Below are 17,500 nucleotides of genomic sequence, written 5' to 3'. Positions count from 1 at the left end.
CATATATTCCTATTCCAGTAAAGACTTTTAAACCATACCGAGAAATATTCTGCGCAACTCTGAATAGAATACCCCGAAGAAAATTCCTGGAATTCCCCGGAAATTTCTCATGCTTGAATTAGCTCGGAATTCCAACTGGGAAATACTCTCGCTGTCCTCGAGTCTGCGTTCAGCACGTGACTCCAAATGAACATCGCTGATCGTGAACAGCATGAACAGAAGTACACAGTTCCCACTTCTTTCATAAATCGGACATAACACGCGCACACACACACACACACACACACACACACACACACACACACACACACACACACACACACACAGAAAACAGTAAAGAGAGCTTTTTCTTTTACACTCCCCCTGATTTTTTGCTTCTGTTAAAAATAGCATGGCCTAAAAGAAAACTTCCACTGGTGACTGTATAAAGGAATGCAAGAGAAAAGAGAAAAAAGAGATAGCAAAGAAAGAAAGGTCACACACACACACACACACACACACACACACACACACACACACACACACACACACACACACACACACACAAACACTCTCTCTCTCTCAAACAAACAGTAAGCAAGAGTCTAGCTTTCTTCTGCACTTGTGTGTGTGTGTGTGTGTGTGTGTGTGTGTGTGTGTGTGTGTGTGTGTGTGTGTGTGTGTGTGTGTGTGTGTGGACCTAAAAGAACTAAATGTCCTCACAAACACAGGACAGTGTCACAATTTATACTCTAAGACAGCTTTTTACGCTATAGGATAAAATTTTCCTCTATCACCATGTGTGTGTGTGTGTGTGTGTGTGTGTGTGTGTGTGTGTGTGTGTGTGTGTGTGTGTGTGTGTGTGTGTGTGTGTGCGTGTGAATGCGTGTGTGTCTGTTGTATGACCCTGAAGAAGAAAGTAGAATCATACAAGTAATAAAAGCTTGCCTTTGACCAAAGTTCACTCAGAGACCATCTTGCCGATGCCCCGGGGGCAGTTATTTCCAGTCGTACAAGACCAGATGAGACATAAACCCCAGATTTAGAGAAGAGGAATAAATAAATGGAATGAATAAATCTACAAAAAATAAAATAAAATAAAATATAAACAAACAAACAAACAAACAAGCAAACAAATAAATAAATAAAGGCACGAACATGGAAACACATCTATGAAGTACATTAATGGTCTTTCAGACTTTTTCAGACTTTTTCATCCTGATGTTCTGCTGTTGTGTAAGTCATCTATCCTGGTGATAATTGTTTGTTTTTTTTTCCTTTAGAATTTTATAACTTCAATTCAAGATTCTTATAATTTAATGCTTAAAAAGAAATAAAAGTGTTTGATTAAAAAAAAAGCGAAAGCATTAGAAGCTGTTTTTGTAGCACACACTAATCTGTAAAAACACTGCTAGTTGTCCAGATGAATAAAACATCAGTCTGAAGTGTATCATGATGTTAATATAGTAACCTCCATACCAAACGGTCGTGTCTCTCATCCTGAGGGAAGTGTCTTTATGCATCCTGTAGCTACAAGGACAACACGACGGTAAAGTCGCCTCGCAGGAGAGGACGCATATGGAATATGATTCTGTGGACTAAATTAGCCTGTGTTAGCATTAGCATGAGGGTTGTTGAGAGGGGGCTGACAAGGCTGACTGATCACTTTGGGAAGGAAGCGACTGGAACAGAGGGCATATGTGGTACAAATGGAAACTCCAGATCTTTAACAGCGAGAAACTTTAGTTCGGACTGCAGAGGCAGGGACTGAGAGGGGGTGGGAGGCAGAGGCAGTAACAGAGGTAGACACTAATGGAAAGCCAGAGAAAGAGGCAATGATGTAATGAAGTCAAAGGCTAAGGCAAAAACAAAAACTAAAACAGGGACACAGGCAAACCTGGATGGCAGGGCAGAGGCTGAGACAGACGTGGAGGGAGAGACTGAGGCAGAAACAAATGCTGAGGTATAAACAGGGACAGAGACTGAGGCAGACCTGGAGGGAGAGACTGAGGCAGAAACAGGACAGAGACTGAGGCAGACCTGGAGGGAGAGACTGAGGCAGAAACAAATGCTTATTTCTAAACATTTACATATACCTTATACATACCTTTATTTTTATACTTATTCATATAAATTTTATTTATAAACATTTCCCATATATTAACTTATTTCATAAATAACTGTAATTTATATACTTAGTCATAAATAACATTTCTTATTTATAAACATTTACATATACTTATTCATCACGTTTAGTTATATACTTATTCATAACATTACAGATACTTATTCAATACTCTTTATTTTTCATACTTATTCATAAACATTACCTATACTTATTCATACCTTTATTTTTAATACTTATTCATAAACCAATTCTTATTTATTACATTTACATATACTTAATCATACCTGTTATTTATATACTTATTCAACTCAACAAATTCTTACTTTTAAACTTTACATATACTTCTTCCTACTTTATTTATATATTATTCTATAACCAATATTCTTATTTATTCACATTGTACATTATACTTATTCATACCGTTTATTTGATTACTTTTTCATAAACAGGGAAGGACAGAGGACTGCCTGAGGCACAGTCCTGTCCTGGAGTAACAGTTTACGACTTGAAACTGAGGCAGTAGCGTGATTTGTATCAGAAGAAACAAATTGCTGTGCAAGAAAGATGAAACGCGAGTCAGTGTCTAAAGATGCATGAGGCAGCAAAGTTTCCAGGGACAGTGACTGAGGATGGAAGACTGTGTGTGAGTTGAGGCGAAAACAGTCTGTAAACACAGACACTGAGGCAGAAGTAGAGACTGAAGAAGAAGCAGAGAAAGAGACTGAGGCAAACCCGGAGGCACAAACTAAGACAGAAACGGAGTCTAAAGCAGGAACCGGCAGAAACTAATGCAGACCTACAGGCAGCGGCATAAACAGAGAACGAGGAAATCTGAGAGAAAAGCGAGAACTTCCTCGTCTCTCTAAAAAAACAGTCTGTTGGTGCAGATCTGGTACCTAAAGTGACATATTTTATATACAATACAGTACTTTTCCTAACAAACCCTGACTGCTGCCTACAGATATTTCTTATTCAAACCTCTACATGTTTTATAGATTTATAGATTTATAGCTACTGTCCAGTTCACTCTTTCACTCACTGATCCATCTTCAGAATTGCTCTCATGTACTTATTACATTTATCTCATTTACACAAACAAGCAGTAAAGGACCTTGCTCAGTGGCAGCTTGGCAGTGATGGGATTTAAACTCACAACCTTTTGATCATCGTTACCACCTCAGAAACCACTTTATTCTAGCAGATATGAATCCTGTTGTGAGAAAATGGAGCATGAGGTGGGAATACCTAGGGGCAATTTATAGTCATCAATCCACCAGTATTCACATACAACGACAGAAGGAGCACATCCAAAGACCCTGGAGAAGGATCAAGCCAAGAACCCTGAGGCAACCGCTGCTCCATCCCCAAACTAAATTTAGTTTGATTTGCATAATGCTTTTAACAAATCCAGATATCATTTCAGAAACCGCTACAGACAAAGGTGTCATAAGGAAGAAGCCTGGAAAGAAAACAGACTCAAACACTTGTCTGGTTAACAACAGCGATTGGGATTCCCCTGACTAAGGTTCTGTCTTTCGTTTTATAGCTGACATACAGTGAAATATTTATGGATGTAGGAATTAAATAAATGAGCAGTTAGGTTGTATCCAGAAGGTTTCTTTACATCCTGCCTGCATGTTCTAACACTCTGCAAACATGCTGCAGTTCGCCATGTTTAACAGTGGCTTCATACCATGCCGTCATATTCTCTGGTAGAGAGAAGAGAAACACTGCAATGCTGTAACACTGACCTGTTTTTCTGTGCGAAAGCAACTCGTATGCTAAATTATTCCTCTCTGAACTGTTTTGGAAGCTTTTAAATGATGGATCTGAACATTATTGTGTCATTTGTTGGATCGGGATAAGCACCAGTGAATGTACAGAGGTTACAGGTTCCACATTGTGAGCACGCCACTGCTCTTGACTTGACTTCCTTTTGGCATGCTGGGCACTTGGGGGTTTTGGCATCCTAGTGGCAGCTGAGATTTATGAGGTGTTAAAAATGTTTAGCTGTAACCGAGCGACGGTCTGCAAGATCGCCCCTTCAAACAGCCATCCCCTCCCTGCCCCGGACAAACAGACATGTCTCGTGTCTAAATCTGGACCGTGAGGCCCTGATGAATATAACATCAGTGTAAAGCCTACACTCCCTTCAAGTCCTACCACAAACACACCTCCTAAATTCAAGTTCCTTTCTGCAACCTCACGCCCACCTCCTGCATCCCTACATGGAAAACACCTTACCGCCATGTCTCACTCTGGTTTCTATACTGCAACACTAACTTTACTATCACACACTGCACAGAAAAAGAATAAAAAAATATATAAAATTTGCCCCTAAATTAGATGAAAGAGGTTTATAGCTAAGAAAATGAAATACTTGGCCTAGAGAGGTTTATTGAGCATCCTGTTTACATGATGTATAAAATATCTTTACGTATAAAAGGCATCTTCAGAATAATACGATTCCACTTGCCTTAGCTACTGCTTTCAGCATTCTAATTGGTTACAGTGCAGAGGACCTGCAGTCTGAATGGTTACAGAGACGGTTTAAGAGGACCTGCAGTCTGATTGGTTACAGAGACGGTTTAAGAGGACCTGCAGTCTGATTGGTTACAGTGGCGGTTTAAGAGGACCTGCAGTCTGATTGGATATAGTGGCGGTTTAAGAGGACCTGCAGTCTGATTGGATACAGTGGCGGTTTAAGAGGACCTGCAGTCTGATTGGATACAGTGGCGGTTTAAGAGGACCTGCAGTCTGATTGGTTACAGTGGAATTTTGGGTATAGTGGACTTGGAAATACAAAGAATTACTAAACTCTAATAAATGCAAAATAAATAAATACAATTCTAAACACTAGCATTGTGGGCAGGGACTACAGTCTTATTGGTTATACTGGTCTTTAGGAAAGGAACCGGAGTCCAAATGGTTACATTGGTCTTTAGTACAGAAACTGGTTACATTGGTTTACATTGGTGTTACAGTCTAGAAAGAGATGCAATAACCTCAGAGTCAGGGACCTGAACACTCTCAGCTACATATTGTTAACCAGAGCTATACCTCTAGCTAGTGACTAGTGGTTTAAAAAATGGCAAGTGGCATGTGGAAACAATTTGCCAAAACTGAAGAAAGGGCAGGTTATACAGCACAGAGCTGCAAACAATGTTTACAACATGTCATCACCTCACATTCATTAAAAATGCAAATTTTAACCGCACGAGTGTTAGTAGGTTTTGTTGAGAAGACAAACAGGAGATACAAATTAACTCTATTGTTTGCATGACTGACTTGTTCAAATGAAATAGCTCAAAGAACACAACATGCAATCTCACAGAAGTCCGTCAATGGATTTGTTCTTGTGTCCTAGATTTTGAGATTATCTAGAGGTATTCAACCCTTTCAGAGCTACTTAAAAGCTTAAAAAGTAACAGGCAAGTAATAAATATGTTAACTTGCGTAAAGTTCCTGCTAGTCAAAAGACAGTGAAATCCCAGAAACTATTAATTCATTTTCAATAAATGTGCTATCACGAACAGCGTTGTAGTGGATTCGAAGCCAATCCCAAGGTGGTAGTACATCCTGGGTAGGACCCCTGGGACATAGCCAGTCCACCTAGCAACATGTTTTTTGGATGTGGGTAGAAAATGAAGAACCTGGAGGAAACCAACAGTAACCCAAACTCAGGATTTAACCAGGGAACCCAGAACTGAGTTGCACAATATTGCCCACTATGCCTCTATGCTGCAATGATGCTGGGTTAATAGGTAAATAAAATGAAGTGCAGTGACGTGACCTACGGCTAAGTACGGTGACCCATACTCAGAATTCGTGCTCTGCATATGACCCGTCCAAAGTGCTCACACACAGCAGTGAACACACACATACCGTGAACACACACCCGGAGCAGTGGGCAAGCATTTATGTTGCGGCGCCCGGGGAGCAGTTAGGGGGGGGGTTCGGTGCCTCACTCAAGGGCACCTCAGTCGTGTCCGGCCCGAGACTAGAACCCACAACCTTAGGGTTAGGAGTCAGACTCTCTAACCATTAGGTCACAACTTCCCCTTCGTGGCCTATCCGAAAGCTAAGACAAACGCACAAAATCAGATATGGCTCTTGACTGATAAGAATAACTGTCAGCCACAATTGCAGATAAGATCAGATACCCCGATGTAAGACCTCTGATTGGGCGTGATGCAACCATCAAGAACCATCAAGAACCAAAAGAAACATTACAGTCAATCTGCCATTGATTTTTTTTTTTATACCAACAGGTAGAAACAAGGACTCTATGACATTTCTACTCGTTTACTTAATTTCCCTTTACTAGAATTGACTCACCCTCTTTGTAGGGCTGTGGAAGAGATCACAACGTTCTGAATTGTTTCCTAAAATATCTCTATTACAGCGATTGTTATTGACTGAGCAGCTTCCTAATGCCCATGGATTGATTCCAGGATTACACTACAATTATGCCCCAGCCTCTCCTCTCCTATCAGCTCTTTCTGAGAGTGAACAATGCATTGACACATGGAACCATAAGACACAGGACAACAGTCCAACTTCAAAATGATGACGGTGAAGAAGTGAAGAGGGGGAAAAAAACATATGGCGGTGAAGGACGTCATTGAACGATCTTGGCATGGCCACTTGGGTATGATATACTTGCAAACACACACATCAGCCTGCGCAGTATGAGTGTGGATAAACAGAAAAAGGTTTATTACCATGCTGAACGTCCCAAGGGTTCTCTAGGCCTGGGGTCGGAGACGCACGGAGAAATGTTATTTTTTATTTCCTGCTTAGTACTGGCCTCACTCAAGAAACACATTGGAAGAACACATCATAAATCTCTCACCAAACAAATTAGGAACGGAGCTAAGGCACATATATCTTTGGTCACTGGTTCACACTGAGAGATCTTATTTGGCAGTAGATCATCTAATGTGACAATCTGAGGTTCTCCACAAAGGCTCTGTACAGATTGGTGTAGATTGGCCCATGTCCTCTATAAGCACCATACATATACAAAGTGTGTGTAACTAGTAGAAATCCCTAAACTTTCCAAGTACAGCCCCTTCGGTAAGGTCAAAGAGCCATATAAAAACTTTTCAAGAGCGGTCTGTGCAGAACCATACAACACTCAACTGTCACAAACGGTTCCAATTTCAGGAAGCTTGGACCATAAACTTCCTAGGAATCCTCTTTTACCCAATTACCCAAGTTTTTGCTAGCATTCTCTATAGTCTAGCACCTTGTGAGGTTATTTGATTTATCTCCTTGGAGGACCCTTTTAAAGCTCCAAGTAGGACCTACTTTTCATGTCAGTAATAAGTTGAAAGTACCTGTTACTTATTCAAAGAATCCCTGACCAAAAGAAAGAAAAAAACAAACTAATAGGCATAAAACCAAGCAGAGAAAGCTGTATTTTATTATGTGATGTTCTCCATGTAGCCTTTTAATGTTCTTGCTGGGTCAATCCTGAGTTCTTCAGTGTGATACTCCCTGGTAACCCTCTCAAAGTTTGTGTAAAACCTTATAGCACATTTTTTTTCCTAAGTAAGGACGAGTTCTCAGGTTGTTTCTTTAGTGGTACCTACTCAAGGGGTTTATAACATGTACTGTATAATTGATCTCTCGCCTTTTTTACATAACTATAACTGTTAAAAGAACCCTCACAGAATGCTTGAGGTGTTTACTACAACAGAAGTAAAAATAACATGTTGTTCCATCCAAGATCCTAAAGGGTTCTTCGGGTAATCAGCCTTGGTTACATGTGAAGCCCTAAAACAGAGGCTTTCCCTTTCAGAACAAAATAAAAAAGCCCTTGAGATCCTTACCCATCCCAAGAGTACCATCTTGAGGAACCATGTTTTTTGTTTTTTTTACAATTGTACATAATAGATCTTCTTAATCTACCTTCCTTCAAATGTTGCCTACCTAAAGAGTATCGCACTGTATAGCAATGATGGTCTACATGACAAGTGCTGAATATCGCTTATTACTATATGCCGTATGCCTGCTTATCAGCCTGTGCCTCACAGGAATATATGACATCACAGGGTACTTACCAGTGTGGTTCAGAGATGTGTGTCTGGTTGACTGTTTTCTGTAGGCAGGGTCCTCTGGGATGTCTCACAACCACTCTGAGAAGGAAAAACAGCATCGTCAAGAGTGGGAGCTTAGGCAGCATGGGAATAATACAGCATATGGAAAACAAACATGATGAGAAAAATAGGAAAGGCACAAATCCACACATCCTCCAATCCACCTTCACTCTGAGGCCCGCCCGTTTTCTTGGGGTGGCACTACCAAGGGGGCATTTTTTGTACATTTAGTATGTACAGTACTGTGCAAAAGTTTTAAGCAGGTGTGAAAAAGTCAAGTCAAGTCGAGAAGTATTTTATTGTCATTACAACCATATATAGCTGTTGCAGTACACAGTGACATGAGACAACGTTTCTCCAGGATCGTGGTGCTACATAACACAAAGACAGGGCTAAGGACATGTAAGTAGTCTTAGCCACATAAAGTGCAACTGTGGAACCTGGTGCAAACAGTGCAGGACAAGACAAGCAAGACAGTGCAGGACAAAAGACAGTGCAGGACAAAAAACAGTGCAGACATAAAGTTACAAGACAATACAAAAAGTACAAAAAATGCAATACACAAAAGACAATAAACAGTAACAGAGACAGCGCCGACTGACCGACCGACCGACCGGTGTAAATACTGTATGTAAATACTGAATGTTAAAACAATATCTCGTGCAGTAACATTAGAATGAACACAGTTTCTTAGCAGCAGGTCCCTTGGATAATATATGGAGTTGTGCAAAAAACAGCAAATGACTGAAATATTGTATAGTATGTGCGTAATGGCTGAGATATTGTACAATATGTGCAAAAACACCTGAAAAAATGCTGTAAACAAAGAATGCTTTCAAAAATAGAAGTGTTAAACATTTCTTTTCATAAATGAACAAAATGCAGTGAATGAACAAAAGAGAGATTTAAATCAAATCGATATTTGCTGTGACCAGTCTTTGCTTTCAAAACAGCAGCAATTCTTCTAGCTACACTTGCATACGGTTTTTGAAGGAACTCGGCCGGTAGGTTGTTCCAGACATCTTGGAGAACTAACCACAGATCTTCTGTGGATGTCGGCTTTCTCACATCCTTCTGTCTCTTCGTGTAATCCCAGACACACTGGATGATGACGAGATCAGGGCTCTGTGGGGGCCGTGTCATCATCGCATGCTGGTTTGAAAGCGAAAGGTAGTAACACCAAATGTTGATTTGATTTAGATTTTTCTTTTGTTTGCTCACTTTGCATTTTGTAAATTGACAGAAATAAACACTCGTTATTTATATTTCTGAAAGCATTCTTTGTTTACCGCATTTTTTCACACCTGCCTAAAACTTTTGCACAGTACTATATGTATTCAGTAGTGGTCCTTACGATTTGACTATCTAGTTAAAATACTTTATTAAAAATTGTTAAAATACATTTATTTCTGAAAGTGCCTTTGCGTTCCTCCGAGCATTTTTAAAACTATCCATATACAGTACATGTAGAGGGGGAATGAGCCTCTTTGGCAAGGCCAAGCTTTCATTCAGCTCGCGGTTATAAATGACATGATGACAGCTTCACGTCTTAACAAGTAAAGCACCATGACAGCTTGCTCTATTTATCTAAACTGCCCTGGCACACCAATCAAATCCACAGAGTTCTAAGAACACCTACAGTATTTATAAACGTTCGTTGGAACGCAAATAAACGCACATTCGTTAAGTCGCCACTGCGAATTGGTCCACAGCTACTTCATCCACGTCTACACTTCTCGGCAGGTAATTATGCTGGTGCACATGATGTTGTTCCATCCTGAACCAACAGTACACAATGTACACTTAAGGTCTCAAACAACTGTCATTATGTCATGGTGTCATTGTGTCATTGATAATTCGTGACTGTAATTTTCCAAGACTGAGAAAAGAAGAGGCAAGAAATAAATGCTAATTACTCCTGGAGGAGATTATCTTGACAAACGAGCTTTTTGTAACTGAGTTTAAAAAAAAAAGTGTTCAGTCTTTTTCCCATGAGTGTAACAACAAGGGCAGGAAGGAAGGAAGGAAGGAAGGAAGGAAGGAAGGAAGGAATGAAGGAAAGAAGGATATAAGGAAGGAAGACAGGAAGGAAGGAAGGAAGGATATAAGGAAGGAAGGCAGGAAGGAAGGAAGTGAATCAAAGCAGTTGGAAGCAAAAAAGGAAGGAATATATGATGGTAATTAAATCTGTTGTTTTCTTAATAATCACAAAAACCTGGTTGTAGAAAGAGTAAAATAATTCATCACAAGATGCTGTATTTTACCAACCAACCCAAGGCAGCACATTAAAGAAAGTGTAACATGGTCAAAGATCTACAAGAACACAAAAAGAGATGTCCAGAACCCAAAACAGCACAAAGAACATTTACCAAATGTCAACAGAAATAATATAATATGGAATTAAAAACAAAATGAGGTCATCTCTTTCGACTCATTTTACCTCACTAAAGCATGCACTCAAAGTGAAGAGAAAACCTTCTCACAAATACGTCGCATTCCCGTTCGAGGAGTGGCGCACTACAGGTTCCTCTCACAGCCCAGAAGACATCTGCAGCAGGTATTGGCATGTAGATTCCTGAAATATCTGTCATCTAGCTAGCACATTACAGGCCTCGACGTTCGTGACTTGAAAAACGAGAGTTGCAGTACCACACCTCCATGCTTTCTCCTTCACCACACTAAAAATAATTTACACACTGCCACTTCCTGAAGGAAAATCTTCCCAGTCTGCTGATTTTTTTTTCCAGGATCAAATGGCCTGTGAAATATAAGCAGTTAAATAGGACTAAACAGGCTATAATAGGCCAGCGTCAGATTCGATGCGTCAACGCAGGCGACGTGCTGTTTTTTTTTTAACCAACTGCGAATCATTTCAAAATAATTCCGGACAATTTTGACACACTGGCAACCGTTTGTGGTAAACTAGCTAAAATGAGCCGGTGATGTGCGGCTGAATATTCCAAGAGTTTTGTATTTGTGTTCCATAATCTACTTTTTTTCAAAAATCCATTGTTTCAACACAAGAGTTTGGCTAAAAAAACAATATACACAACGTTTCCGTTAACGGAGCAAAACAAACATGTTAGCAAAATATTCGCCTTGCAAATATCTCAAGGGATTGGGATTCGTTTACCAGAGATGGGGGACTCGAGTCATATGACTTGACTCGGGTAAGTCGCAAATTTGAGACTTGCTTGACACATATTAAAAAAAAAACTCGACTTGACTTTGACTTGACATTCATGACTTGAGACTCTACTCGGACTTGAGTTAAATGACTCAGAGATGGGGGACTCAACTTGACTCGGGTAAGACTTAAGTCGCAAATTTGAGACTTGCTTGACACATATTAAAAAAAGACTCGATTTGACTTTGACTTGACATTCATGACTTGAGACTTGACTCGGACTTGAGTTAAATGACTCAGAGATGGGGGACTCAACTTGACTCGGGTAAGACTTAAGTCGCAAATTTGAGACTTGCTTGACATAAAAAAAAACCTCGACTTGACTTTGACTTGACATTCATTACTTGTGACTTGCACATGTGTGACTTACCCCCACCTCTGTCATTTACTTCCCCTGCGCCTAGGTGTGTGCAGTCAGCATGTGCGGTCAGAGTTTCCTCTAGGTTCTATGTTAACTTCCCCAGTCCAAAGATGTGTTGTAGGCTGACTGGCATCTCTATATTGTCCATCATGCCTGTGGGATTTTGCCCTGTGATGGCTTAACACCCCATCCACCCTTGTGCCCCAAGTTCCCTGGTGTATGATCTGTGCTATGTGACTTGCACATGTGTGAGCCTGTGGTAGCTCAGTGGTTAAGGTGTTGGACTACTGATCGGAAGGTCATGGGTTCATACCCCAGGACCAAGCTGCCACTGCTGGGCCCCTGAGCAAGGCCCTTAACCCTCAATTGCTCAGTTGTAAGTCACTCTGGATAAGGATGTCTGCTAAAAGCCGTAAATGTAACGTTAAATGTCTCTGGTCCAAATCTCCTTCCTTTAGCTAAATAGATGCATGTGGTCGGATGAATCGCAACAACGGATCTCACACAGTAGCCGAGATCTGTGTTTACGTCGTGTGGAGTTGTGGAAAAACTGGCAGGGTTTTCATAGATTTTTCAGCTCCTCTCTACTCTTGAGTGATCACTTTTGAGTTCCTTGATATTTGGCACATTCAGTACGTGACAGGCAAGATCACTTGCCCTTGTCCAACTGTGTACATGACGTCACAAGTATTATTAGTCATTTTTTTTTAGTCTGACCAATCTAAATGAACCATATAACCTTTGATGGACCTTTTCTTCTGAATATTTTGGAAAGAAAACAAACACTAATTGGCACCTGGTATATCAGTACTGTTACACACACACACACACACACACACACATACACACACACACACACACACACACACACACACACATATATATATTCCTACACCATCAACATCCAATAGTATGTGATACTATGCATCTACTCTTTGCCTGCGATTTAAATCGTGCCATTTTTTGTGCAATTTTAATAAGGATACTCGGTCATAATGATCGGCACGTCCACACCCTCTCTATTAACGACGCTGTTTCAGATGTCATAACATCTTAAACGTAAGGCACAGCATGAGGAGCACATTGCTTGCGGCTCACAGTGCTAATCACCATAACTTGAGCTAAATAACATGTTTCCTGATGTGTCTGATTGCATAATATTAATAAAGGTTACTCGTTTCTATATCAATTATATCTGGTCTACCAAAAATGCACACATTCTGAAAAAAAATGTTTTCAATGAATCCCTAGGAGAAATATGAAAAATTGTAAGAAAAAAAAAAAAAACACGAAGGTGAAAATGTGTACAGGCTTGCAGCAGGAGGAGGAGGAGGAGGACTTCATGCAGACCTGAGGATGGCCCTCTTGACATGACTAATTTGTGAGCGATTATCCGAGGTCAGAGGTCAGCCTGTCTGTGTCCTCAGTGGACCCGCTCTTAACTCACACACTCTAGAGAAATGAAATCCACTCAATGCTTTTCTAAAGGCCTTATCCATACTGTACTAGCGACCATTAAACCTGCTGCAATGACCTTAAAGGATATATATTTATTCACTTCTTCAGTCGTTCCTACCCAGCACCAGATGTGGTGTTGCCAAGAAGGCCACACACAAATGGAAATTCAGAAACGAAAATATGTACAAGTTGAGTTCCAGCAGAGAAAAAAAAAAATCGAAGCAGGAAAACCGCAGGGCCATCCATCAAGGTAGCCACGGCACAGGAGGGAAAACGTCACCAACCTTCACTACGAATCGTGTCTGCTGTTTGATGAGCGATACAAGTCTTGGCACTTTGGGGTGGGTTTTTTTTTTGTTTTTTTTAGCTCCAACAATTCTTTGGAATTTTTTTTTTTTTTTTTTTTTTGAAATACGGTCAAATGCCAGACTGTAGTCTAGAGAACCGGACGTGAAGCAGAATGAGCTCCTTTGTGTCCTGTATTCTCGCCAAATATTTCATTTGTGTAGAACGAAAGTTGATAAATTGCACAAGTCGGACAAGCAAAAAAAAAAAAATAATAATAAATCGAACGGTTTTCAGGAAGGGAGAAGTTTGACGTAAAGCGTGGCCTTTCTCCTTATATCCAGCTTCTTTAAAGAGATGCTCAGAGGGAAAAGCGGGGCTCTTTCTTTAGAAAAGGTCTCAGTCTCAGGTTGCCAATAGAGCCCAGGTCTTAATTACAGATCTGGCAACAGCTTGACGCTGAAGACAGATAGCAGATCTAAAGCCAGTGAGCTGAAAGCCTGCAGTATTAGCTTACTGTTTTGGGCAATAAATCCCCATAGTGTTATTGAGCCTGTGGAGGGTGGAGGGTTTGGGAATGGGAGGGGGGGCCTCTTTATCAGACCTCTCACCACAGCTACAGACTGCCTGACGCACTCATTTATCAGGCAGGTGTCCATTGTTCTCACTCCATCTTTCTAAGTACTGACTATCAGCCAACACTCGATAGATCCAATCCTCTTAGAAACTCCTAAGTATCTGAGCAAGCTTCTGTTGCTATGTTAAAACCACGGTGTTGTGGATTTCTGAATTCTGATTGGTCAGAATAGACTGACTAACAACTTCTGTAACAGCAACTCGGACATTAGATCTGGCTGCAAATCGCAGGGCTTTTTGTTTGTTTGTTTGCTTGCTGTAATGCGCTCATTCCAATTCCATACCGTTTCATTTCTATCATAACAAGAGGTTGGACAAGGTTGGAATGCTCTGAGGTAAAGTTTCATTTTTCACCACAGGGAATTGTTTCCATGTGTTTTGTTATTTTCTTTATTAACTTCAAGAGAAAGACAAAAGCAGGCTAGTAACGGACAGGCTAGCGTATAGCTGCGATATGCACGTGAGGGCACTAACAAAGTTCTTTAGAAAGTTATTTATGAATTCAAGACTTTACTTCATTACTCCACTCTGTTGTTGATTATTTTCCCATAGCAGCACCACACACAGTGTGTCTTTCCTTATCTATTCTCACTCATTTTCTACCGCTTATCCGAACTTCTCGGGTCACGGGGAGCCTGTGCCTATCTCAGGCGTCATCGGGCATCGAGGCAGGATACACCCTGGATGTAGTGCCAACCCATCGCAGGGCACACACACACTCTCATTCACTCACACACTACAGACTACGGACAATTTTCCAGAGATGCCGATCAACCTACCATGCATGTCTTTGTACCGGGGGAGGAAACCGGAGTACCCGGAGGAAACCCCCGAGGCAAACTCCCCACACACAAGGCAGAGTCGGGAATCGAACCCCAACCCTGGAGATGTGAGGCAAACGTGCTAACCACTAAGTCCCCACCCCCCCACCCCCATCTAATTTAATATTACTAATACAGTGTTTTTATCCGATCTAAAAATAGCTACGTTTTGGTTTTCTGGTCGTCTTTAAAACCAAACTTCATCCCAGTTAGAACTAACCTCCAAACTTTTGCCTAGCAACACATTTCTACAAAGATCCTCTCAGTGGGCATTTTGAGTAAAGATACACTCAGTGAAACATGATGATCCAGCGCAAACAGCAAAAAAATGAAAAATGTCTAGCTAGCATATGGCCTACTGCAGCATGTAGCGCTTTTTTTTTCCTTCGTATGCACCTCTAAATGCCCGAAGTAAGCGTTTTCCTTGCATCGTGAAGGTAATAAAGATCTGCAAAAAAAAAGTTATCTAGGTCAACACTGTGACAATAAGATTAAAGTGCCGAGTATCACAAAAAGTGCAGGTCAGAGAAAATCTACTGACCAAACATTATTCTAGAAAACCAACAGATCCTAAAAAGCTGAAGAAAGGGAAAATATAAAGGTTATTTTTTTACGCTAGGCTACTCTCCTGTACGTGGTCATAAATCCTGAAGGAGCACAGCTTTTTGGAGATTACTACTGACTGTGGTTTATAATCTATTTCGCAGAAACTCATTTATGGAATATATGAAAATAATGAAAGAGACTCTGGCAGTACAGGACGACTGTTTAAAGGGGAAAAGTGTCCATTTGTAGGGAATGTATCTCTGCTCATGGACTGGAGAAAAGTGAAGAAAAGTCCTCATATGATTTATAATCGTAGCGCTAATATACACGGATATTAAATTTGCGAACAATATTTATTACGTGTGTCCGATTAACCTGACAAAAACGTATGTTATTTGTAGTAAAACAAAATGAAATGAATTAAATAACAGAATAAAAACTGGAACAGAAAATAAATAAAGATAGAATTAGGTGTAATATTCACATTTACATTTACAGCATTTAGCAGACGCCGTTTTCCAGAGCGACTTACATTCCGTCTCATTTTTTTTTTTTTATACAACTGAGCAATTGAGGGTTAAAATATAGAAAATTCAAAAAATATATAGAAATATATGTGTAATTAGTGCAAAAAAAATAAAAATACACTATCATTGGTATGTTATTAGTTTTCACATCATTGGTATGTTGTTTGTTTTCTATTAAAAATAAATTCTCTGTGAAGAATATCTTCTGAACAAAAACTGTTAGCATTTCTTGTTAGCATAATATTTTGAATAGTTTGCTATCGTTGTAGCTCTGAAATGATTAGCATGAGCCTGAATCTAACTTTTAAAAGTTCTAAAAGTTTTTTCTTTCACTTTTTATTATTAAACGCTTTTTAAAAAATGTTTTTTTTAACGCTTGTAAATGTTTAATGATTTTTAAAAATCCACTCGCTAGCTTACGACGCTTAAAGGACAGTGATAGAAGCATGTGTGATTAAGATAATTAAATTATGACATAAAAGTTAATTATTTTATATCGTTGACTCTTTATAGTGACCGAGGATGAAATTAGAGCGTCACCCGAACTTGTCATAAATGTCCTAATGTTTTGTGAGTCCGAACTCATTCACGCATAAAAACCTGATTGAGATGTGGTAAAGGTCTTGATATTTGAAAGCTATACACAGTTTTGGACTGCAGTGAACTAATTTCTGAGGTAAATTATGTCATACATTATTTAAATAAATAAATAAATAAATAAATAAATAAATAAAAAGACGAGGCATTCAATAGATTATGGCACATTTTTTTGTAGAAATTATGCAAAGAAATACCAAAGACAATCTGTAGTGAGAATTCCGAGAGTCTAAACAAAGACAGTAAAAGAACCTGACTGGTACAGAGCTCTGATGCTGGAGACTCTGTGGTAAATCAAATAAACATCACATCTCCTCACTGAAAACCGTCAAACGTCCAAAATCTCTGTCTAACGTATGTATGTATATATACTGTGAGAGAGAGAGAGAAAGTGAGATACAGACAGGTTCAACGGGAAGCGCTAATATGTACAGTTGTAGCTATAAAACTTTTTTTTTAAGATATAAAACTTAAACATAATAAAGTAACAAAAATAAAGAGCGGTTTTCAGCTGGAATGCCTTTGTAAGGAGAGGCTGAAACACTGCAGTCTAAAATATATCATAAATGTAACCGTAAAAACCCCATGATGGATGTGTGTGAAACATCAAAGCCTGGAAGATTTCTTAAGACTCGCAACAGTCTGAGTGGCTGCACGCACACACACACACACACACACACACACACACACACACACACACACACACACACACACACACACACACACGCACACACACACACACACACAAACACACACGCACACACATACAAACACACGCACGCACACACGCACACACACACACACACACGCACACACATACAAACACACGCACGCACACACGCACGCACACACACACACACACACACACACA

General features: G+C 40.0%; 1 protein-coding gene across 1 annotated transcript in view; it reads right to left on the bottom strand.

The window, feature by feature from the left end:
* Positions 1-17,500, bottom strand: part of thrab (thyroid hormone receptor alpha b) — a 138,890-nt gene that overhangs the window by 60,270 nt on the left and 61,120 nt on the right. Inside the window, exon 2 of the mRNA XM_047817556.1 lies at positions 8,176-8,250. The gene's annotated coding sequence lies outside the window, so the exon portion shown is untranslated. The remainder of the gene's footprint in view (positions 1-8,175; positions 8,251-17,500) is intronic.

The sequence above is a fragment of the Tachysurus fulvidraco genome, chromosome 8 (assembly GCF_022655615.1).
Source record: "Tachysurus fulvidraco isolate hzauxx_2018 chromosome 8, HZAU_PFXX_2.0, whole genome shotgun sequence".
Lineage (NCBI taxonomy): Eukaryota > Metazoa > Chordata > Actinopteri > Siluriformes > Bagridae > Tachysurus > Tachysurus fulvidraco.
Note: the sequence above shows the minus strand (reverse complement) of the source record. Positions and strands in the feature narration are given on the sequence as shown.